This window comes from Nasonia vitripennis, chromosome 1, assembly GCF_009193385.2.
Source record: "Nasonia vitripennis strain AsymCx chromosome 1, Nvit_psr_1.1, whole genome shotgun sequence".
Classification (NCBI taxonomy): Eukaryota; Metazoa; Arthropoda; class Insecta; order Hymenoptera; family Pteromalidae; genus Nasonia; species Nasonia vitripennis.
This window is the reverse complement of record NC_045757.1, coordinates 31,199,566-31,223,765: the sequence shown is the minus strand read 5'-3', so window position 1 is coordinate 31,223,765 and position 24,200 is coordinate 31,199,566. Positions and strand designations below refer to the sequence as shown.

The window sequence follows — 24,200 nt, the reverse complement described above, 5'->3', positions numbered from 1 at the left end:
GGCGAATAAGTCATAACATCAGCTCTACTTTTTTCATGCATTTGTACGCAATGGAATGAAATCCAACATGGATTATCCAGTCCGTTGTTTACAAATAACATAAAAAATATCTCCTATTTTTAACTATATTGTTTTCACTACTGCTCAAGTTTTGTTCTTGACTTGCCGCTTATCATAATCATATTCTTGCATTTCAAATAAATCATTGTGCTTGCTTTACATCATACCAAAAGTTTTATCACGTCTGTTTCTCTAATCGTAGGAGAATTATAAACGAACCACCTAATAATATATAGATAAGCAGACCAAATACAAAGAAAACACATCGATTCACGCACGAACCATCGTCAGGTGGCCAGCCAAAACATGCAGAAAAAAAACGATCCAGGAAGAAGAAGAAGAAGAAGAAGAAAAAACTTATAGCTAAGGAGCAAAGAGGGGAAGTCGTCGGCATCAACGATAGACAATATAGGGGCGAAGAACTGCGTCTCCTCGGGGAAACAGCAGAGGGTGAGGGAAGAAGACAGACGAAAAAAAAACAAAATACAGACGGTGCACAGTAGAGATAGAGAGGGAGGAAGAAAATTCTAGGTGGTGCATATAGCCAGACAGAGATAGGAAGGGTCTGAATCGCGTGCATGGAAAAAAATTGAAAGAGGATGGAAGATAGAGGGGGGGAGAAGAAGCTACGAACTCTCGCGCCCTAGTTGGTTCATTCATTTGCTCGGCGTGGGATCAATGTTCCTTAAATTATGGAGAGTACGAGACTATCAGTTGACAAGTGCGCACTGTAGTTCTACATCCGTACGTGATTAGTTTTTCTAATGCAATCGAGTAGCTCTTCTAGCACTTTCTAAGAGCTGAAAGAAATTGCTTCGTTATTCTTCTGTACACCGATGTGATTCGTGTCACGTAGATTTCTTACCTGAGAGAACAAATCGAGAAACGATCGCGCAAAAATTCTTCATTTTCCGTGATTTCAATAACGGAGGGGAATCCGGATGGAAATTTTCAGGCGCTAAGGGGAAAGAAAGGGAAAAAGAAAATTTTCGCACGGTACGAACAAAAAAACAAGTTACGGCAGAAAAGTTAAATAACGTGTAAGCGAATCCGAAAAAATACGCTTTTTTACGCGGAATATATAACGGAAAGAAAAATAGCCCTGCCGAGGTACCGAATATGAAAAAAAAAAAGAATAAAGCCGCGATAACTAAAAATTTTTCAGCACTTCGCCGTGTTATGCCAAGGCAGCAGCAGCAGCAGTAGCATCAGAGACTGCAGAAAAAAGAAACATTTACACATAGCCAAAAAACATCGAGCCAGGAATCTACAGAGAAAGAAACACACGGATATACACAGGGATAAGATAGCAAACGGCGCAAGCATTAGGCAGGTCGGCCTCTATCTCTCTCTTTCTTTCTCTCTTCCACCCACAATCCGAGGGGGTCTCGAACGCTCCAGCGCAGCAGCAGCAACGCTCTATATACAGTCGAAGCGAGGAAGGGGCCATCTACGGCGGCACCAGGGGATGGAAGTCGGCGTCGCGGTGCGCAGCGGTAGTGGGGCAGTGCACCCTCTCTCTCTCTCTCTCTCTCTCTCTCTCTCTCTCTCTCTCTCTCTCTCTCTCCCGAAAGCTTTGCGCACACAGTTATGCACGAGGGATAGATGGATGGCGCTGGGGTAGCAGCAGAGCTCGGGGCGGAAAGGGAGAGGGGATTTGGTTCGGTGTGCCAAGGTGCAGCGAACCACGTGGCCGCGCGTCAATCGATAGTGCAGTGTTGTCGCGCGGGGGTCACTCAACCCGCGCCTCCGCGAGGTCGAATCCTCGCGCTAGCGCGACCCCGGAGGGGAGGGAACAGCTACCGAGTTGCTGCTGCTGCTGCTGCCGCTGGTGCTGCTACTAGTTCTCCTGCTGCAGAGACGAGCGCACACGCGTTTTAACACTCCAGGCCGGACCACAGCCGTACCCGTACTACTGACTCTCGTCGAACTGCTCTTCGCCGGACGATCGCTCTTGGGAATATCACGTACGTAGAGATATGGATTGTTGCTTTTCATTTTTCGCATCTGCCTTGCTCACCGTGAGAGGCCTGATGATTACGTGGAGCGCGGAGACGGCTCTACTGTGTGTGTGTGTGTGTGTGTGTGTGTGTCGACCGAGTTTTCCGAGCTGCGCGGAGAATGACACGAGAACGAGAGAGAGTTCATGTACGCGAGAGAGGGGTTGTGCTCTCTAGGGATCAGAGTTTTCGTTAGGGGTTATTTTTTTCTCCCTCGTCGTGGCTGGTTCGTCGCAGAGATTTTTGAACCGAGGAGCTTTTTCGTCGGAGGGACACGCTTGCGTGGAGTGGTGCAGGTGATCATCAGTGTGAACTTTTTGTCGAAAAATTTTTAACGAGGTTTCGGAGCTCGAAGCTCGGAGAACTGTTTCCGATTTTCAAAAAGCTACGGCGACACGCGTTGTTTTATTCGTTGAAAAATCCGTGCGCAGGGTTTTGCGTAATTAAAAGTATAAAGGGAACCGCGTCCAACTTCGTAAGTTCGTGTCCATGGTTTCATTTTCCGAAATTGCGAAGTGAAATATGCATGCGAACGTACATGCGTGTCGCATAAAGTTTTGAAAATTGTGCAGTCTTGCATTTCTTATGTTACTCGTGAACATTCATAGTAACCTCAAAAAATTAGCTTTTTTATATTGAACTGGCCTTTCTGCCCCACTTGAACCTTCCGGCTCTCCAGTCTCCAGTTAGTGACGATAGGTGTCGCATACACACTTTCTTGTTTCCCTCGCCTTAATCTATAGATGTAGCGGTGGGTTACCCATTCAAAAACAGCCTTGTTAGGTCTGCACTTAGGCCGCTGATATTATAATTGTTTGAGTCATATAGCTAAATCGTTTATTTTTTATGAAGATTGAACGAAAATATTCTCTTGAATGCCAGTGCCAGTGATCGGGACAGAGATAACACTGTATACATACATAGTACAGGGATCTTACGCCGAACGGGAAAGATTTATTGATTTTGGCGGCCTTTAAGGGCCTCTCTCTCTCTCTTCTCCGCCCTCCCGTTCTCTTTCCCCGTTTTTCTCTTTCTCACAGGCTGAGCAAGCTTGAAACTGGGATACGGCCTGCAATTCCAGATCCGGCGAACTTTCGACTAGACACTGCCGCACTCTATGCGCTGTTTGCTGTTTCCATCTCCTTTCCTCTCTCGTTTGCGCTCTCCGATCGTTAAGGGTCGTTGTGTTCGTAGCATTCGCTCAGTTTTTTGTTCTATGCGTTTCGGGTATATTTGCGACGAAATCGTTACATGTTTGATTTGTCGCGTTATTGATTCTGCTGGAATAATTACGTCAAACGTAATCGAAATTTAGTTAAAACGTAGTTGAATATTATTCATTGTTTTTTCTGTAGAGAAGTGCAGTTTAGTGGCTTTTGGTTTATGTAAGCCATTCGGCAATTCGAAATGAATTTTCAGGAAGCATTTTTTCCTGGAAATCTTTTGAAATATTGCGCTCGTGTAAGTTCGGATAATAAAGTTGGAAAAACAAAAAGATGAACATTGAAAAAAAATTACCGAAGAAAGTTCCATAGTTCTTTATCTTTCAGTATCAAGCTGCGCACTATCGCACATAAATCTTGCTTTACTACTGCGCACAAATTCCACAGCAAATACGAGCAACCTGAATGAACGAGTTTCATTTTTAATCAATACGTGACATTTTTATGTCGCAGCCAAATAATATGAAGTTTTTTTTTTAAATTATTTCTACAAAATCTCGTTGCCTGTATGATTTTTTCTTTCTTACACGGAAAAAATTGTTGTTTTGGTTAACCTCGCCAAGTACTAGGTAAGTATAATAAAATAATTGGTAAGTTACCTGCTTTTTGGTAACATTTATCAAGTTATTGGTAAGGTTAACCAAAGAAATATTTGGTGCGTATTTTGCCAAGCGGTTTTTTACTGTTACCAACCATTTTTTTCCGTGTATGATTGTTGTCTGTTTTTTCATATTCCAACGTTTATTTTAAAATGGTACAGCTCAATCGATCTTAAATTAACCGACGCTGTATTCAAATACGCATCTCAAGCTCGTAGTTGGCGAACATGCAGTTGCGGAGTGCCAACATCTATCAGATTGTCTCATTAATGATAGAAATGTTCGCCTTAATTAGACTCTCCTCATGTTGGCCCATTGTATTGATCGAGGAACATCGATGCAGCCCCGAATGGAGAATGCTTTCATCTCGAACCTGCTTTAAAATTCCAAAGTGCAATTAACAATCTGCAAGCGGAACGAACATGTTCATTAATCCATTAGAGTTTTGATCGAGAATTTCTATACGATTCAAATTAATGGTTATATAGAAGTGTTAACTATCAATGCGTTCAAATAAAATATAATATCCATAGCTATATTTCTTATCTTTCCTAAGGCTCATGGAAAAATCATACTTAAGGTCATACGAGAGGTTTATACCAATCTATCAGCTCATGAATCTTCCCGCTCTCTTCACGGGCACACATCGTTTGCTAGACTTCCATAGACTACGAAATCCCAAACGCGAATGCGAAGCCATGGATTAGGAAATCACATCTCCACCGATACCTTTCTTCTCTCGGATTATTCGCTCCACGGAATATACAGTGCAGTCCAGGGTCATGATGCTGGAGAAAAGACCAAATCGACCATGGCGATTAGTTTTTTGTCCCTTTCTTCGCGTCCACGCGTACGTCTACCTATCAACAGAGCTTGATTCAAACGAATCATTTCGGCTGATTGATCAACAGCGGAGAGATTAGTTAGTGACTAACTGTCTAAGTGAAAATTAATCGACACGAGTACAACTATGAATAGGGGAGATAAACTTCGAATTTTCTTGCCTGATACTGCCGTTACTTACCGACTGCTGCTCCATTTTCTCGTGAGGATGTATACCCATTTACTTTGCTCGGATTAATGGGAGCTTCAGGTGAATAACGATTGCAATTTCTTGAAGAGCTATTTTTGGTATGACTTTTTTATGGCTAAAAGTGTTACCTATTTTTTTCTCTTCGCTCTCGTATAGATTACACGGACCAGTGTAATGAAATTCGACGTAGTAAATTTTCCCGTAAAAGTTCTGCGCGATGTTTTTGTTTTTAAAGTTCGCTGACCATAAAAATGAGATACAGCTATTTATAAATAAAGTGGCTGGTAAAAATAATAACGCATAACAAACATTCGCAACGTTCAACCAACGCCACATCATGACTGCACGCTTCGGAGTCTGATTACGGGACGCTCGAAAACGTTCGAATAACGCGGGAGGTCAGTCGCAAAGACGACGAAGAAGAAGACACATCGAGCTTGGAATTTAAGACGAAAGCCCTTAATTTGCTCAATTAACTTCGTCTCGCATAAAGTACCGAAGTCGGCTAGGAACACAGTCCTCATGAGGGCAAGTAGAGCCATGTCGTCCCGGTATACTCATCTTTATACTCGCCCTTTCAGTGCCGTCGTCCTTTAGTTCCCTTGGCTTCTTCTCGTCATCGCCTCAGACTCCCTGCTCAGCAATTTCCTACCAACAAATGTGGTTCTGCAGCGCGTTTGATAATTTATTTTATCGACCGTAAGTTGGATCACACTCGCGGGCGTAAAACAATCGCTTTGTTTCCAGAGGATATAATTCGATCGGAAAATCGCGCGCAAGTTACTTCGCGCGAATTCAATTAATAGGCTAATGCATTTATATACTCGTGCTGGGGCTACAAAGAATTTAACGATGTTTCATATCCTCTCAAAGCGGAGCCGAGATGCTGCAGCAACAACTATAAATTCATTCCTCGCAAAAAGAACTTGAATAATACATGGCCTTCTGCCTCGTGATTTAATTATTCCATAAGCGAGCGCGCCCACGGATATACATCAGCGATTATACCGTGTTAAATCTAGAAGCGATTGTTTTTGCATCTGCGCGCGTGGAAAAGACTGCTTTACAAGCGGGCCTCGAGTTTATACACGTATAGGTGGCACGTAATTTTAGTAAGTGCTGCAATTATCAAACGCACTTTATCAGCGACGCTATGTTTAAAAGCTTTTTATCCATGGCGTCTTGAAAAACACGAAGAAAAGCGCGAGCGAAACTTTTACAATGAAAACTGTCAGCTTCAAACTCCAGAGCTTTATCGCGTGGAATTCCAGATCAAAGTTCAAAATAAAGTCGCACCTATACTTGTCCTCCTCTTCATCAGCGTGAGCTTCATTTTCAAAGAAGCTTTAGCTATTTCACACGGAAAATCCGTGCGACAATTCCTTCGATAACTTTTATCCAACAACGCAAAAGGACGCGTGTAAAACGCGTTCGTCGCAATAATTAAATTTCCCCCCAAAGGTCGATCGCAGCTTTGAAGCTCGCCGTGGTGCGGCGCACGCACGCATGCTCGCGGGAAAAAAATCCCGGAGAAATTTCATTAGCGCTCAGGGATTTCCCGGTCGTAAAGCGTACGCGACGAGAAAAAAAAAGCTTCCTATACATGCACACACACGAGCAGCGTCATATCGCGAGGAAATAGTCGCGCGTCCACGACGCCACGCGCTTATGTAGGTATGCGAATAAAGAAAAGGAAAGAGAGAAGGTGAGAGGATCGCTGCTGCAACTTGACTGGGCTACTTAATGCCGCGTCTATTCGCTGGCGACTCTACCTTTATCTCCGTTTTCTAATTTTCTCGGCGATTCGGCCGCGCGCGAGCTTTTCGAGCCGTTTTTCGCCGAGCGTTCACGATTACGTAACTTCAGCCGCAGCGGAACTAGCTCGCGCTGACTCCACTATCTGCCGCAATTCTGTTTGACTCTATCTCTCTATTCCGTTGTCTATTCGACTGCGCAGCTTACAATGCGTGGAAATTTCGTTGAAAAAAAGGTCGAAGTTACTTGATTGGTGTATGAAGAGAAAAAAAATAAAAAAACGATGCTCGTCCCTGAAGGCAGTGTTCGATAATTTTTATCGCGCAATTCATTCAGGATCGTAAACTTCCGCGTCGATTTCGCTGCTGCAGCGTTTACCGAGCACATTCAACCCGTGAAAAAATAATGCAAGAGAAGAAGAATAAAACAGAGAGAGAATGAGAGAAACGTGGCTCATATACAAGTCGCGAGACGCTCTGCTGTTTGAATTTTCACTGAAAAAAAGAAGAAAAACAATTCCGCTGCGAGTCGAGCCATTAAAGGAACAACGGCCGTGTAGGTGCGCATAAGAATTACGCAGTCTAGGGTCACTCGCCCGCCGTATATACCATCCATATACCTGCGCAGAAACGTTGTTATCGCAAGCTACTCGGGGGGGCTTTCTTCTCTTTGTCTTTTTTACGCTTTAACGGCACTGCGGCAACTGGCTCTCGGGGAAATAATAAAATTACTGCCGGCTCGTACTGTACCGGCGATGTGTGCTATGATTGCAAAAAGAGCTCGCGACGCATCCATCACTCGGAACGAGGCCCGATCGTCGAGTTCTTTGAAAAATTGCCCCTCTACATCGTCTCCGATGATTTTGGAGAGCTTAATATTTCGGCTATTGTTAGCGCGGCGAAATTGCTTTTCCAATATATAAACTCATCGATTGACTTTCAATGGAATATTGGTAGCGCCAAAAACAATAAAACACACACACACACACACAATACTTGATATATCCATTACTCACCGCAGTATGTGCTCTTCCCCAAACTATCCGCGGCGTAATTAATTAAATGGCTAATAAAATCCAGCCGAGCTAGCACTCCGCGATGAATATATCGATTTCCCCGTCTACATTCCCTCGTAATATTTATAACATAGAGCTCCAAGGCGGAGTAATGTACAGCTCGGCCGAAGGGACTTCTTTGTTCCCGGCTGTTCATCCAAGCCCCCACCAGCTCGTTCCAGTTGCATCCAATTAAGCTCGTTACGATCTTTATGCATGAACATGCGCGACAACACGCGTCTCTTTTATACTCTCTCGCAGCGTATGGCTTGTGATTAAAAGCGCCTCGTATCCATTACAATTTCATTAATTTCCGCGAGCTGCCTTGCGTCGTCGTATAAGGACGAGCGAACGCAGGGATGCCTCTGGCTTCGTTTAGTTCGGCTTTTTCTCGCGAATGTAAATGAATTGGGAAGTCGTTCTCGCGGATGAGCTGGTTCTCAGTGGCGATTCCGAGTAAGGATTTAACTAGATTCGCGCACAAGGGGTGTCGGGTTTTTTTTCGAGCGGAATGGCTGCGTAAACAGGTACACGCGCGGATAGAGTCAAACAAAGACGATTTTATACAGCGCGATCAAACCAAGCATTCGTTATGCACTGAGTATCTTTATTCTGTAGATAAATTCAGAAAGTACAAAGTATTTCATGGTGTTTATACTACAATTCGTAAAGACCTAAATCCCTTGAACGAATAATACCCGATGAAAAGTAATGGTCCTATTACTTAACCCATTATAATAGGCTCCTGAAATGAATAGAAACGGCCTGTGTCCCTTATACATATGCATGCTTTCTTTTCAACTCTTACGCAGTAACTTTGTACGACAAACCTTACTTTCATTTCGAAATCTTCATCATGAATACGTCAAAAGTATCAAAAACGATAACTCAAGGATTATTATTTCTAAACTTGTAATTTCAACGTTCCACGAAAATTCCTTTACCCTCAGCCAAACATGATTTAAGATATTTAGTGCCTTATTAACATAAAGTTGAAAGAGGCAATTTCCTGCAGAATACACACCTTCGCCAGCTCTGGCAGTAGCTATTACCTCTAACAAAAGAAGCCATTAGAATTAATAACTTTTGATTACGGTCCCCGCGAAAATCTCTTCCTCGTTTGTCTCTCTAACCCACTTCTCAACCCTTCCTTATACATTTCCCATGTTATTGAGCTTTTGACGAAAGTAGAACTAAGACTCGCAAAGCTCTACATTCGCCCATACAAGTACGTTGGAGAGACGACGCGGAAATTCGCCTGGCAAACATGCGACGTGGGATCAGACGAGCAGCTGATGTGTCAGTAGTAACGGTCGGATTATGCGAGACTTGCATACATTACAGGCTGTTGCGCGCAACGTTGACGACGATCCGGTAGTCCGAAAATTCGTCGCGAATGACTTAGTAGAGTCGCACAGGGTCAGCTTTGGCTAGTCTAATTTGCGAGGATCCTCGTGACGCAGCAGGATGAAACGTTGTTTAAAGCTCTACGCTGGCTCAAGGAGATTTTTATTAATCGTTGTTTTTCGTGCCCCAAGTAATTGAACTGGTTACTTGAAGTCTGGGGTAACAGATTATTTTTATTCCGTTGAATTTACAAATGTTTGAAAGATGAAGCTTGTAGAATTTCCTGTACTGTATGGTTATTCAATCGCAGACTATAAATGCAAAAAATACTATTCTCCTCGGTGGAGCTTTTGTTACGTAGAGTTAACTTCAATGTTTGGTTTTATAAAAACCAGACATTTTTGTTACTTCTGGTATCGACAGTCTGTGATTGAATACCGTAGAACGTAGAAAATTGTAATTTTTCTCGTTTACTAAATACGAAAAGAAAAATTACTGTAATATTTAAAGCAGCTTGCCCCTACATTATAGTCTTTGTAATTTTATGAAAGGCCAAGTAATGAACTTACAAATTTTATTGCCAGCGTACGCCATAAAATTTACATTTATTTAACGACCGAATATGTTAATGCAAACACAATGTATTACGACATTATATTTCATACAATTATAATCAAGCGTAAAATTATTGTCAATGAAGCTTCTGAATGTTATAAAAACAGAATAAAAGCGTCATTTCAAATGTATACGCCGCATAAAATCCCCGAACCAACGTAAAACACTTTTCTTATTTCCGTTCACGCGCATGTCGCGCATCATGTGAAAAATTCAGCAATTTCTAAACCGGAAAACTAAAAATCCATGCCCGCGAATACGCGGCAGTGTCACATCATCCGCACAGGTAGGAAAAAACCGAGTAAACGTGGCGTTACTCCAAATACCCGACTTCATCCCCACACAGTGGCATAAAATGCCACATAAGCCTCGAATATACATACGAATATAACACACGGGGAGTTTCGTTCGAAGGTCTTTGTGTCATGGTAATTTGACGTAACAAAAAGCGGGTCATCCACGTGCTTTGAAGTGTGCCGGAGAATAATACAACGCCCCGACGTGTACCGGCGGCCAGCGGGCGTTGACTTTAGCCGAGAAGAAAAACGCGTGTATATATATATATATATATATATATATATATATATATATATATATATATATATATATATATAGCTCTAGAAAAGTAAAACACGACGGGTGGCTTTATTCCTCTGTAATTGACAGCGCAACGCGCACGAGCGCGCGATATTCCTCGCGCCGTTTTAGCCTTTTAATTCTCTGTTTCACGGAGCCGGAGGCGGGTAAAAAGCTCGCATTCTAATTTCCACCGGAGGGAACGAAGAACCTGTGCTCGCGGGAGATGCGAGGGGAGGACGTTATGAAAAATCCGCTTGACGCGGGAATTCAGATTTTGAAGTCGGTGAATTATGCGAGCCTTATAAGGGATTCCGAGCTTGAAGTTTATGAACAGATACAAAATATCGAGCGAACATGTATTTCAGGATGTTCGATGAAACATTTTCCATTAAGCTTCTTCAACCTCAGCATTGCATTAACTGAATCAAGCCTCGCGCAGCTCAACCAATCTGAACTTACAATTAAAATTCACGCGTGTTCCCGACATCACACCCATTATACATTCTCTGCGCCTTCACAAGGTATACAGCCTTTCCCCGAAACGCATGCTCGCGGGGCTGAATTAACGCTCTAATATATACCGAAGTCCCGCATTATTAAAGCAAACTCATAAAGCACCCACGGTTACTCGCCCCCCGTATACATAGCCACGATAGGCTCAGACGCTGCTCGATCAATTCCCGCACAGCGTTTACCTTATCACGGCGATTAAATAAGAGCTCGTCGCTCAAGCCCCTTCTTATAAAATCCACGCGCACGCGAAAGCCACCAAGGGTGTCGGAGAGAGAAACAGACACGGGACACTTTCCGCTTGCTCACCGGGAAAATCCGATCCACGTGCGTAAATATCCCTCGAGCTTAACCGGGAAATAGGACAGAGAGAGAGAGAGAGAGAGAGAGAGGAAAATAGTCAATCAAAGCAGCCGCAACGAGTCGTATTACTTCGTCTGCGTGTGTGTGCGTAGCAAAAATTAGCGAAGGACGTGACGCGCTACAAGTAAATACAGAAGCTGCTTGTAGGTATTCGTAAAAATGCGGGAAAAGGAATTGCGTGTGTGTGTGTGGGCATGCACGAGCGATAGAGCACGCGCCGATCGATTTTCGCTTGGCTATGCACGAGAACCTTTCCGCATACTGTTTCGAGTTTTCTCACCCTTTTTCGCACACCCTCTCCATTTGTGGAGAGGAATTTTCATCGGAGAAACGAGCTACTGGAGTCTTGATTAGTATTATCGATTAGAAGCTGCTGATAAGAGAAATTACGTTGGCGTTCAAGAGAGCTGATAATTCTCGTTAGGGTGTCACAGGGGAGAAGTCCGCAGTGCACTCAGCGTCGTTTTTCATTCGTTCCGTGTGTATAAGCGAACGGAGAGATTAAGTAAAATATACACGAGCAGCGCCAACTTCTAAACTACTCTACTATTTCGTTAGGGAAGAGGAAACTTAAATTTGTTATAAAATGAAAACGTCCTTGGAAATTGGCGATTTTCACGGTAATCAGGAAACATACAAAACTTTTGCTCTCCCTCTCTCTCTCCGCCGTTGTGTGTGTCTTGTGTACTACAGTTTAAAAGTACGCGCATTTGAAAAAAATATACACACACCGGACAAAGTACGCGGAAATAAAGCTCGGTCGAGCTAATCATTTATAAACATCGAAATTACCTGTCTAAGCATCTGCCGTGCAATTATATACTCGGATAATTAAAAGCCGAAAACCCGATCCCGTATAGCGTACACACGCTGAATCTCGAAAGCTGCGTCAATCAATAAACTTCTCTTCTCATTTTTATTCCCCAACAAAAACTCGCTCTCTATCTCTTAATTCACCTGTCCTCGCAGGCATCCGTGTCCCCTTTTGTTTCCTTGCCCCTACAGCATACATACGTATAGGTATACTCGTTTCCTCGCGCGCCGCATATTCTTCTCACGCTAAAACGTGCTTCCATATACTAATAAGCGCGCGCCCGACGTGTGCACGTTAATGTATTCCATTATGGATGCGGTAAAGTAAGACGGAATGGCTCACGTATACACTCGCGCGTACTCGCACCCATACACACGCATACACACAGAAATACACGAGAGCGAGAGACAGAGTGAGAGATGCCGCTCTCGAGGCAAAAAGCGCGAGGATGCACAAAAAATGGATGGCACGTTGTTGAGCGTCGCTCGATGTACACAGTGTGTCGAGCCGCTGAGCCTTTTATTCCGTTGTGCGCAGCGACCCGGAGTCCTTCGCTTTAATTTATGCCGAGTCTTTACTATTTTTAAGTCGCGGAGAACTAGCTCGCCGGAAAAGCTCGGCCGGCGCTGTTTCTTGACGCGTCACGTATTCTCGCGGAGACTAATGCAGCGGATAAGGCTCGCTGGCACTTTTAATGTTGTTCTTACCGTGCCAAAATCCCAGTTTTGTTTCTTGAATAAAACCTCGAACGGGATAACTTTATTACGTGTATTTGGTCGATCGAGTGATGATTTTTAAAACATTAAACATCAACTCTGTTCAGTTTTCGCATCGTTACGGAATACATTGCAACAAGTACATGCGTGAACAGAGTGTTCTGGTATTCGAAAAAACGTACGACTGATGTTTGCGTTGCCGAAAGCACTTAGAATAAAGAATTGCGTGCGCACGCCATGCGAAACCTGCATTTCAATGCTGAAATATTTTTCGAAACATGTATATGCAAACAATGAGTTAATGAAAATGGAAATGAGGAAAATTTCTCGAAAGCCGAGGAAAGCGTGTGCGCGTGAATAAAAATAAAGCTGAATCAGGTCACTCGTGCGCGATCCTATGCAAATAGTGCGAAACGTTTAGATGTATACGCATATGTCGACACGCTGATTATTTACTTTTTACAAGAAAATAAATACAGAGGTATCGAAAAATTGAAAAAAAAGGAAAATCCATCACATTCCTAAATAAACAGCAACATGGACGACGAAAGACTTTATTTCGAATTTAGTTACATTGTCGCGAACTCAAAAGCAAAAAAATCGATAGTCCCGTCGACCTCGACCTGTTCCTACTAGAAAAGATAGACAACATTATTCGTTCGAGCAAATAAAACGCCAAAAGAGAGGCTAACGCTTCGCTCTTCCTTCCTCCCGGCTGATGTCGGCAACCGGCGGCGTTTTGATCGGCGAATTACAAGGGAAAAGCGTCAAAGGAGTGTTGCTATTTTTGTGCATGGGGGGTCGTTAGACACGATGATGCGCCGCTCGTCGCTGGATGAGCGGTTCCAGCTTGAAAAAAAGTCCCTCGACGACCTGGCTTCTATTTAGCCACCTGCGGCCTCTGATTTTCCCTCGATGCTTTCCAATTTTTTCCCTCCTGGGTTGACATCTTTTATTTCCATGATAATTTTTCCGTCGAAGGGGGTTATTCGTTCAACTCCTGTACACGGCATTATTTTTCAATAAGTCATTGCTTTGCTCGATTATACATATCGATTGGCGCCTTGTATATTCTTGACCGACATAATCTGCTCCATTTCGTAATAATAGTTCCTATTCCATTGGAGTCAATCGAGGGAACAAACATCGATAGCTCTCGAATTAAATACTCTTTTGTCGTCGAGAAAAAAAGAAGCCGACCAATAACGAGTTATTGAAAACCGTTCACTCGCCGTAATATCATCGGAAAAAAACAGCAACGATCCCTTTACTCATACGTACGTATATGTACCCTCGAAATATTAATTTAAGCGTGAGCTTTATTATCCATGTAATCTCGGGCATAGATTAACATGCCGATAGTCAGATCAAACTTTGGACTCTGTGCCGCCCGATAACTAGTTTCGGAAATTTATCAGGCTTCGTTTCCCGGAATATGCATCATGTGTCCAACACTTCGCCAGCACATGTTCTTCAAACTCCGGCCCGCGGAAGCTCCGACAATTATGTCAATTTATAAACGCAAAAACTAAAATCGCTCCGTTTATCGAAACTTGCGGGCTGCACACATTGTGTCCAACAGTTCGCCAACTCACCAGCCTTCAAACTTCAGACGCTGCCGCTCATGTGCAGGAGAGTGCGAGCCGAGAGGCATTATAATATCGCAAAAACCTGAATCGATTTCCCTTCTCTTACGAGCCGTATAACTGGGCATAATATCAAACAAAAACGCGCAGAAGCCGGTATACATTCCAACAACGCTCGTTTCGATCATTATTATTATTATTGTTATTAGCAATGCATACCTCATTCCCGGCTACTATTTTCTCTCTCTCTCTCTCTCTCTCTCTCTCTCTCTCTCTCTCTCTCACTCGCAGTCATATCCCCCTATCGATATAGCTCTCGCTCCGTCTTGTCCTACTCCGCTCGTACATTTCGTTCACCCCTCGAACTTCCATGCCCTCCTCCCTCCGCGCCCCGCTTTAACCCGCTTCCCCCTTCCTAAGCAGAGGAGCTTTCAAAGCTCTCTCTCTCTCTCTCACCCTTCTGGATACATATCGAAGAAGCGAGCATGGAAGGGGCTGGCGTGTCGGAAAAGTGACTCGCGCATGCGCCAGCGTTAATCGGCTCTCGCGACTCGCCGAGACAGTAATACGTGGGGTGCGTTGCCGAGCGGTTGCCACTGGCGTGCTTTCAGTTCTCTCTCAGTGTGTCTGATCGGTCCGACGTATACTACTGCTATACTACGAGCGCTACTCTCTATACTATACAGGGCTGCGCTGCAGTCACGGTGTTGTCGTCGCGTCTCTCCTCTCTCGCCATGAAGATACACATAACCTCGATGAGTCACGACGTTTCACGACTGACAACATCACCTGCGGTACTACTACTACTACTACTACTCGTACGTACATTACATGCCGTTTAAGCTCTGTCACGCAGTCGCTCGATGAGGTGCAGTTTGTTGTCGTTGCGGTCGTTCGTGGTGTTTTGGTTTGAGTACGTACTATTCTCGCCGGTGCGCTGGGTGAGGTTGAATTTTTTTCACTGGAGAAGCTTTTCTCTGAGGCAGCTGGATTTTTCGATCGGAAGAGGGTATGTTTGAAGCAATTTATGTATAGTTGAACATTTGTGCATTGAGGTGAATTTTGTAACTATGATATGTGTTCTGAATATTTTTATCATAACAAAAAAGCTAATCAGTGTTTTCTTTCTCTGTATGCGACGACGAGTTTATAAAAAGTCAGTTGGTATATAGATGTGAGCATTTTTCAATTAATCAAGCAAGTTCGATAACAGACAACAAGTTGAATTAATGATTGGCCGCATCTCAAAATCGATTGAATTTCCACTTATGCGTTTCTATTTTTATTGTTCTGCTCCACTGGATTTCGTAATTGAATTACCTACTCGCTCAGACAGTTCGAATATCTTTCCATCTGTTGTGAGATACAGATAAATTGCATTACGTTAAAATCAATCTTTTACTTCGGCCATGTCGACGTATAAAGAAGCTATAAGTAGAGCACACACAATAGCAATTTGAAAGTTACAATTTATATGATACACCTAAATGACGTATTATGCTCAAGGCATGTATTTCAGTATTAGAATAGAAATATATTTTGAAAATCACAAATGCGAGCTAATTGAGAAAGTACTACGGATTCAGAAATTGCACGCTTTGCAGTTATAGCATAAGCAGCCCAAGCTGGCCGAAACTGACAGATTTGGCATTGGTGACATACTGCTATATATGCAATTAACGCGCAGATTCAGATAGGGGAAATAGTACGCCACCTATCTTTGCTGGCCAGAGATCAGAAGCGTTTTAGTGGGAGGCGAAAGTTCAATTCGAGACTGACTTGTTTCGCAATTTATTGCATTGCGCAGTCTCCACAAAAAGTAAATCATTTTAAAAAGAAATTAAATGCTTCAACATATTTTACATTTAAATGCTATTTGAAACATATAGAAACGATTGATAAGCTTGGAGAAAACTATGCGTTTTATTAGTTCTGAACGCAATCAAAATTTGAGTGGAATTTTTGATCCAAATATTTTTACACATTATATTACTTTTATAAATATTTTTAATCAACCTATAAAACAAGAAACAATTTAATATTCTTTAGGACAAATATTACGAACCAACGTTACTCGAAACCCTGTCAATTTAATCGATCAAATACTTGCCACAAACTGCGAAACATTCCTCCACAAATTCGATCAGCTCAACGAGGAAAGAGATTCTCCACTAAAAATTTCCATCACCAAAGCATCCCAATATCGAGAAACCCCGTAAACCAAAAGAGAAAAATCCACCCCTCAGCACCTCCCACCTCATCCATCGAGAAGCCGCTTCAATTCCGACGAATGATCGCTCACACGTACGAGCATCGCAGCTAGTACACAGTATATACCACATCTCATCGCTGAGCGATGTACGCGCGACGGCTGTGCTCATCTCCAGGGTCCAAGCGCGCGCGCGACGACGACGAATCTAGCGCGTGCCGCGAAAGACAAACGAGCAGATTACACGGGGGGTTGCGTCGCGATATTCCCAGCTTCCGGCGCGTTGCTGGCAAAGCTTCTCGGGAACACTCTTGACTGATAAGAGCCACTTGCGTCGTATTAGCCCGAGAGGAGACCTGGCTATATAATCTCCCTCCCCATCATTCCTCCGTCGCTTTTTAAAACAATATTTACTCGAAGATCGAGAGCCCGTGTACATGGCGAGCTCACTCTCGCGTTGCTAAATTATACGCCAGCCACGGGAATTATGAGATGAAATTGAGCGATTCGTTGACGAGGAGGGAGTTTAAGCTAAAGACGGATTATTTGCGCGCGCATTGGGGTAGAAATTAGAAGCGGGTAATTGATGGTAGTTTTATGTTTAAACGCGGTTCAGCAGCTGACCCAGATTCGTCATCTTGTAAAGACTTTTGTTATTGTTGTTGCTTTCGGTATGAATTCATTAAGGAGACGGAGATGTATTTCCAGTAGATGAACGAGCGAGCGCTCGATTTGTCGGATTATACCGCGGCATGACACTTTGATGACTGTAATTAGTCGTTACTCGTCTAATCCTGATTGCACACGTAAAGGCCGGGTTTGTGATTATTCTGCTTGAATATACTTTGGAGCTTTGCTGCTGAGGAGTGAGAAATTATACACAGTCGTTGGCTTGGGCTTTGCGAAATCCGGCGAAAAATCGTTCTAGACATATAGTATACATCGAGGAAGGCGACGTCACACTTATTACAAATCACGCTACGCTCCGTACACGTATGCAGCCATAATCGGAAGTGCTTTAAACTTATGACTGATAAGCTGCAGCTGTTTCGGTGTAACGGAAGAGTAATTTCCGCTTTCGATATTCCGTTGAATCGATATTTCGACCTACAGGAATTAGATAAACTATGCGCGTATATTATAATAGCTATAAGTATCCATAAATCACGCGTGACATTACTGCAGTTTGACTGTCGCGCATATGGTTATGCGAAAGATCGTTAAATCATTTATTTATCCATAATACTTCGAATAATTTACGGATATCCAAACCCCTTTTCACATCTAAACTGGAATTTTCTCCTTTCTATAAAATAAAACTGCCCAACCCCTTCTTTATCGCCGCATCGATTTCAGAGCTTCGCAGCTTGCCCAGCTCGGCTTCGATCTTATGCTCTTCCGTTCGCGAAATGAACGATGCTTTCTCGAAAGTGCTTTCCGGATAGGATCTTCCATACACCAGAGAGCCATACAAATATTATTAGCTCTCGCGCTCCTAAAATTAAAACTCGGATCATCAATTCGGCCACACACGGTCACATCCGCTTTGCCCTTTTAATTGGCAATATAAATTCCGCCATCGGTAAATATCCCTCGACGCCTAATTTCCAGGAGTCGGATGTATACCACAGTCGCAGATGCGCTGACCCATCCGCTGCATTGAAACGAAATTTCGTTTCCGCCACACTGTGGCGAAGGAAGAGTTTTAATTTTGCTCCGACTGAGGATTGGATACACGTGCGGCTGTTGGATGAAAATTAATTTCGTCGAGATGACTCTTTTTCTGACGCGACAGGAAAATTGCAGCGGCTTGTGATTTCGCGGAAAATTCCGTCGGTTGGGTTATTCGGAAGTGAAGCTTTCGTTGGCGTGAGCGTCGGATATTAAAAGAGGAAAAAATCATCGTTTTGAAACAAAGCGTTTTGGTCGTTTAAAACCCTTAGGCTGCCACAATTTTCAGCCGAAACTCCGCCCAGACACACGTGTCTGGATAGCATCGCGTTGTAACAGATCGTTCCACGCAGGATAAAGCAAAGCCGATGCGCGCCACGATTTCACATCATATAACACGTTGTTTACGTTCAGAATCGTGATGGCCGTTAACTCAACGCAAAATGTAGCGGCAAAGAACTATAAAATCAACTAATTGTTATAAAATGTATGATTCATCAGTGCTGGAAATCTAAAATTGTCAAACATTAAATTCAGGCAGCGTTATGCAACATAACAAAAATTGCGTTATCGTGACACTGGGTCACAAAGTTTCCGCAAGAAAAATAAGAGCACTAATAAGATAACGATCTACTATATGTTCTTACACACTTGTTAAAGTGTATATACACGTTCTCCCCTCCGGATAAAGTTCCAAAAGTTCCACAGCACTCTTAATCTCTACTCGAATTATTACACGCCTCCGAAGAAGTAACTAATCGTCAGCATCTCCCTCTCCATTTAAAGAGATTCACCAAGTAGGATTGAATTTCGCTCGGACAAAACTCCTTGAGCAATTTAACTCTTAGGAATTTACTCTTCTCTATAAACTATAATCAGTTAAATTTTAATTAAAAATCGCTAATCGTACTTTTCGCCTCCTCCGACATAGTTGTAATCTCAATTATCACTCCGCGCTGAAACGATCGCCCAAACTTTGCACGTCTCAAATTTTTTCGACTTACAAAGAATTGGAAACAGCCGTCGATAAAGCAAGATTTTCCTGTCCGCACAAGCATGTGCCGCAGCAGAAGCAGCTGCACGCACGCATTCGCGCAACGATTGGCTGGTCGAAGAGCCAGTGCACGAGATGATTTTACCGCCTGCTAGCCTTTATAGCTCGATGCGTTCACCCCGTTGCGCGGCGCTACTGCCGCTCGCGGAATTGGGTCGGCAAAAGGTTACTGTCCCGCTTTTCCCGACGACGCACGACTACGTCAAGGCGCGCGCGCGAGTCTCTCTCTCTCTCTCTCTCTCTCTCTCTCTCTCTCTCATCCCGCTTCTCCCTACTCGGCGCTTGTTCCCCCCTTATGGCATCTGTGTGTGTGTGTGTGTGTGTGTATGTGTGTGGGTAGTCCTCTGCTCTGATAATACCGGGTCGCGCGTTCTCCGCTGTACTCTTTTTCTCGATCCACTTGGCCGAGCTTTGTCCGGCTTTGTGCATAAGTCGAGTTGCCGTTGTTGTTGCTGATATAGCGGGGAAGGATGTTAAAGCCGTTCGCTTTGGTATAGAGGTGTACGTATGTAGAGGAAGCTAATTAGATTTCACGGGATTCATCGAGCGCGTGGCATTGAGTTACGAGTGCGGAACTAATTGCCGAACTTGGAAATCGCCGCTGTGATAATGGCTGCATCAAGCGCTTAGCAACAGTGAGGCGCGGAGCTTTATAATTGAGAAAAAATTGGAGACCGCTGCTGATGCCTGCGCTTTTAGGAATGATTAGTGGGGCAGTCACGTATTTAAGGTTGATAAATTTGGTGCGATTATTGTTTTCTCAACGTTCGTTCATCCTTTCGTAACGAGCTAGCTTGCTATCAATTGTATTCAATGATATTTTAATCTTGGACAGTAATTTAATTAATCATTGCAATAATTCTGATAAACGAGCTCGAACGCCACGAGGCCGTAATAATTTGACCTAGCGTATAATTTAGTCCTAAATCAAATTCATAATCCATCCACTCACTAAATTACAATTAATATATACTGTACACACAAAACAAAAACTTCTCAACGCATCGCACGTAATCGCTAACTGCGCGATAGTTCAACTCCTCTCGCGATATATAACACCGACAAACAATAGAAATTCGAGCTCTCGCACATCCAAAACTCCAGCAAACTAATAATTTTTCGTCTCTCTTCCATCCACCCATCCTTCCTCCTCCTATGCCTCGTCCGGAACCAATTTTCGTTCGCAAAACAAAGCCGAACTAGCAAAGTTCGCAGCGCATATTCGCGTCGGGAAAAGAATAGCTTTCCGCCATCTATCAGTCATAGTCAAATGAGATCCGCCAGCAAACTGCGCCAATTGCCACACGGCCTCGCGCGATTATGATGCTACGCCTTCCAGTAGGTTACTACGTCGCACACAGGCGTTCGCAGCTTTTTCCAGTTATGCAGCCCTATATGTGGGTGCAGCTGTGTGCAGTTTCGAGTGGCTTTTTCTTTTTCCACGATTGTGTATCTTGAACCAGGGCAGGGTATAAGTGTATTGGAAAGGCGAAAGCTTATTGTTGCGCGGGCGCTGCAGTATTGAATTTTCTGTTTGGGAAGGAAAATATGTTCTTCGAAAACTTCTTCTCGGCCGCTCTCGAGATTTGAGAGCCTGATTGAATTTACATTCCACTGCTGGTTGTTTTCGATGATGCTCGATGTTGGTTTTTTACGGGATTGACTATAACGCATACTCGAAAGCTCGGCGCGAAGGTCCTCGATAAAGTTGTGGCGATTCGCTCTATTCGGAGAAATCTGCAATATCGCGATGGATTTAAAAATATCAAATGAGAAATTACTATTTTCATCGTGAAATATGGAAATGCTGAAGATTCGATTATGGAATATAAAAATAGGCAGAGCTGAAACGAGGTCAGATTCGAATAAGGTGTTCGAATTCATCATTCTCCCAAAGAAAATCTAATTATCTTATTAAATCTTGTTTCTTGTTAGCAGAATAGCTGTGAAGAGAGTTCTAAGAATACAATAATACAATATTACGTGCTCCAAGACCACACTTTGTATTCTGCAAACGCACAGTAATACACATTTTCTGTTTTTCAGAATAAATTATTTAAGTTGTTTAACTTGAACGTCGTTATTTCTGCCATTATTCTTTTAACACGACATTGTTTGGTCTAGATGCGACACATTAGAAACTTCATCTAGAATTAATCATGAACTGTTTTTACCAGCGATACTTATATACTTCTAACTGGTGAAAGGATAATCAACTCGAAGCAAAAGAAACGCTCACTCCTCGAAAAGCTGTGTTGGCTCTCTCGCCCTTGTCTTCGCAAACATTGACACAATTTATATCTTCAATCTTCCATCAAACTCGGATTAGAACAAATTATTTTTCGGCCCTCTCATCGCGCACATAACTCGCTCATCTCGCTTTGACCTTGACTGGCCGTTGACTTGTTGATTCGTTGCGGATACACAATTTTTTATGTCATTTTGCGTTTATCGATTCCCATCAAATGCGTACATGTACGCAGCGGTGGCTCGTTCGTTATGGTTTTTTTTTGCTCTACGTCGATCACGTCGAAGTTTTTGTGTGTGCTTTTCGCGAAAAATAGCTGTATAGTATACGAGTGTTGCGATAAAGCAGGATGAACCGTTAAAAGTAATGTATTTACATGAACAAACGATATTTACTCTTGTAGAATAGAGATAAAAATACTGGCTCGAAAAGGCTCTTTGGGGAAAAATATTATTCGGCGGTCCGAAAGTTCATTTGGGTCGAAAGCTCTACCTCTATGATATAATTTTTCCAGGCTTGCGAGCACTCTTTGCAATCAGCTCTGATTGAACTCGAGTTAATTAGCTCCTGCCTTTTAGAAAATGAAATTTAATCTGTGTCTAATCGTTCGAGTTAATAATATATAAAGTCTCATGCTGACTAATATACATCTATTTCATACGCAAGAGAGCAAATATCTCTTGAAAGAAAATGCTGCTAAATCATGTCAAGCTATCCGATTTCGTAAAAACAAACTTATTCGAGTTTTCACAAGGATATAGGTAGCCTGGTGATAATAACACTGATGGTTCAATATGAAATTAGCGCGGTTGAAGAGCAATTCGTTTAACGTAACTATAATCAATCACAACAACTCGCAACCACCAGTTTGCCACTAGCTTTTTCCTATCGAAAAAGGAATGTCCTGTACACATAGCCGCGAAAATGAAATTGGGACCAGCCGATAAAAGTTTACATGTACAATCGCGACGGACCACTGCTTTCATCAGCACGAGAGAGGGAGTGAGCGTGCTGCCTTTGTGAGATAACGCAATTCAATTTTTCGACGACCTACACGAGCTTTTGCAGACACGGAAGAAAGGAGACCTGTGGAAGCGGCTACTCTCGCTCGACGTTGCGCGCTACTAATTTCTCGATGAAATACGCGGCAGAAGGTGGTTACTACGTTACCCATATAGATTCACGCTGCTATTGGAACGAATAGCTTTTGTTTGAGAGCTTTGCTTATGCTATGTTTTTGCGTTTGGGAATTTACTTTGGTTACTCGTGAATGAAAGAATCTGAAAGTGTGTATAGATTTTTGTTACGTTTGACGATATTATCACGTGTGTAAACTGCAATATATTTATGTATTTATGGATTTGCTAACATATGTATAATTTCGATATTTTCTTTGTTGCAAGTGAGTTGAATATTAAGCCTTATGTTGCCTGTATCTTCGTGAGACGTAAGTCAGTATCCATAATACGCATATACGTTGATAGTCATCTATACAGTAAAATTAGAAAGTTATAGCATAAGCAGCTCAAGTCTGAGACACTTAGAGTTTAAGTGGTGGAGAAAGGGCCTTTTTTTTGTTTTAGTCAATTTATTTTTATTTTTCATCAAGTGTATTAAAAAATATTCATAAATCTTAAAACAATTAAAAATTCTCTTTTGTGCCGAGCGAATAACTTCTAGAGTTTGACTGATGTTCAACCACACATCAAGTCCATATTGCTTAGACCATTACTCTAGAAACCATATTAAAGTTCGTCCCCAGAAGTTGGCCCACACGTTGCATATTTACTAAACTCTGTCCTCTCTGATTATCATCTAATGTAATCGATGAAGCACACCTCGAGAGACGGATAGTCCTATAAAGCAAAGCCGGAGTATTATGTACAAAATTCGTCCAAAACTATTTGACACGTTTAATTGAATAATCTGAATTTTTTAATACATGATAAAATGTTATGATACCTTCAATACAAAGTGACATCTTAGACAATGAAGTAAGCATGATAGAACGAATATAGATTTTCTACAGAAAACAAATCCATAAAAATTCCAGTAGCTAGCAATCCTATCAAATTCGTTAAACAAAAGCCTCTACTTCAGCATCAGACTCATCACACGGCTCTAAACAATCTCGTTCGCCTGAATACCAGCTCGAATTCCAGTCCTAATTTCCGATCCAGCTGCCTTTCCCACAGCCACCCCTTTACTCTCCCATGCATTCTCGCGTAAGGAAAATGAGCTCCCGACTCGAAGAATGAAGTTCGCGCTCGAAAGACTGTGCGGCCAGATCTAATTCTCCATCAATTCCGCGCCTTTTTTCTTCCTCTCCTCGTCGACTAACTCGGCGTGAAATTAAAAGACCGCAATTTAGCTCGAGGGCAGTTGAACACAAGTTTTCGGTGATATGTTTCAATGAGCCAAACATCGCTCGTGAATTGCAAGAGGGTTGAAACAACAACTGGAGTTTGTAGCGGCGTAAAGGCTATGTGCCTGACGATCGAGACACGCGAACGTTCGATTACGTATAGAGCTTCGCGTGCGCTCATGTCTGGATCTTGTGAATTTCCAGTTTGAAGCGTACACAGTTTGTTGCTGCTGGTTTTTGATCAGCCGATTGCGCAGAGGAGCCATACGTGTTTGTGGGTTTTGTATCTTCCATTTATCTAATTGCGAGCTTTTATAAAAATGCGTATAGATTTCAGAATTCTGATAATAACAGCGATGGTATTGAATTTCTAAATCGTAACTGGAAAATATGAAAGCG

General features: G+C 42.7%; 1 protein-coding gene across 11 annotated transcripts in view; it reads left to right on the top strand.

Moving 5' to 3' along the window:
- Positions 1–1,938: 1,938 nt before the first annotated feature.
- LOC100115865 (mucin-5AC) overlaps positions 1,939–24,200 on the top strand; it is a 136,576-nt gene continuing 114,314 nt past the window's right edge. For 6 of the 11 annotated variants that reach the window (XM_031933560.2, XM_031933562.2, XM_031933554.2 and 3 more), the window contains exon 1: positions 14,807–15,263. The gene's annotated coding sequence lies outside the window, so the exon portion shown is untranslated. Of the gene's footprint in view, positions 2,028–14,805; positions 15,264–24,200 lie in introns of those variants that run through there. The other 5 variants (XM_031933557.2, XM_031933556.2, XM_031933559.2 and 2 more) reach the window with 4 other exon arrangements.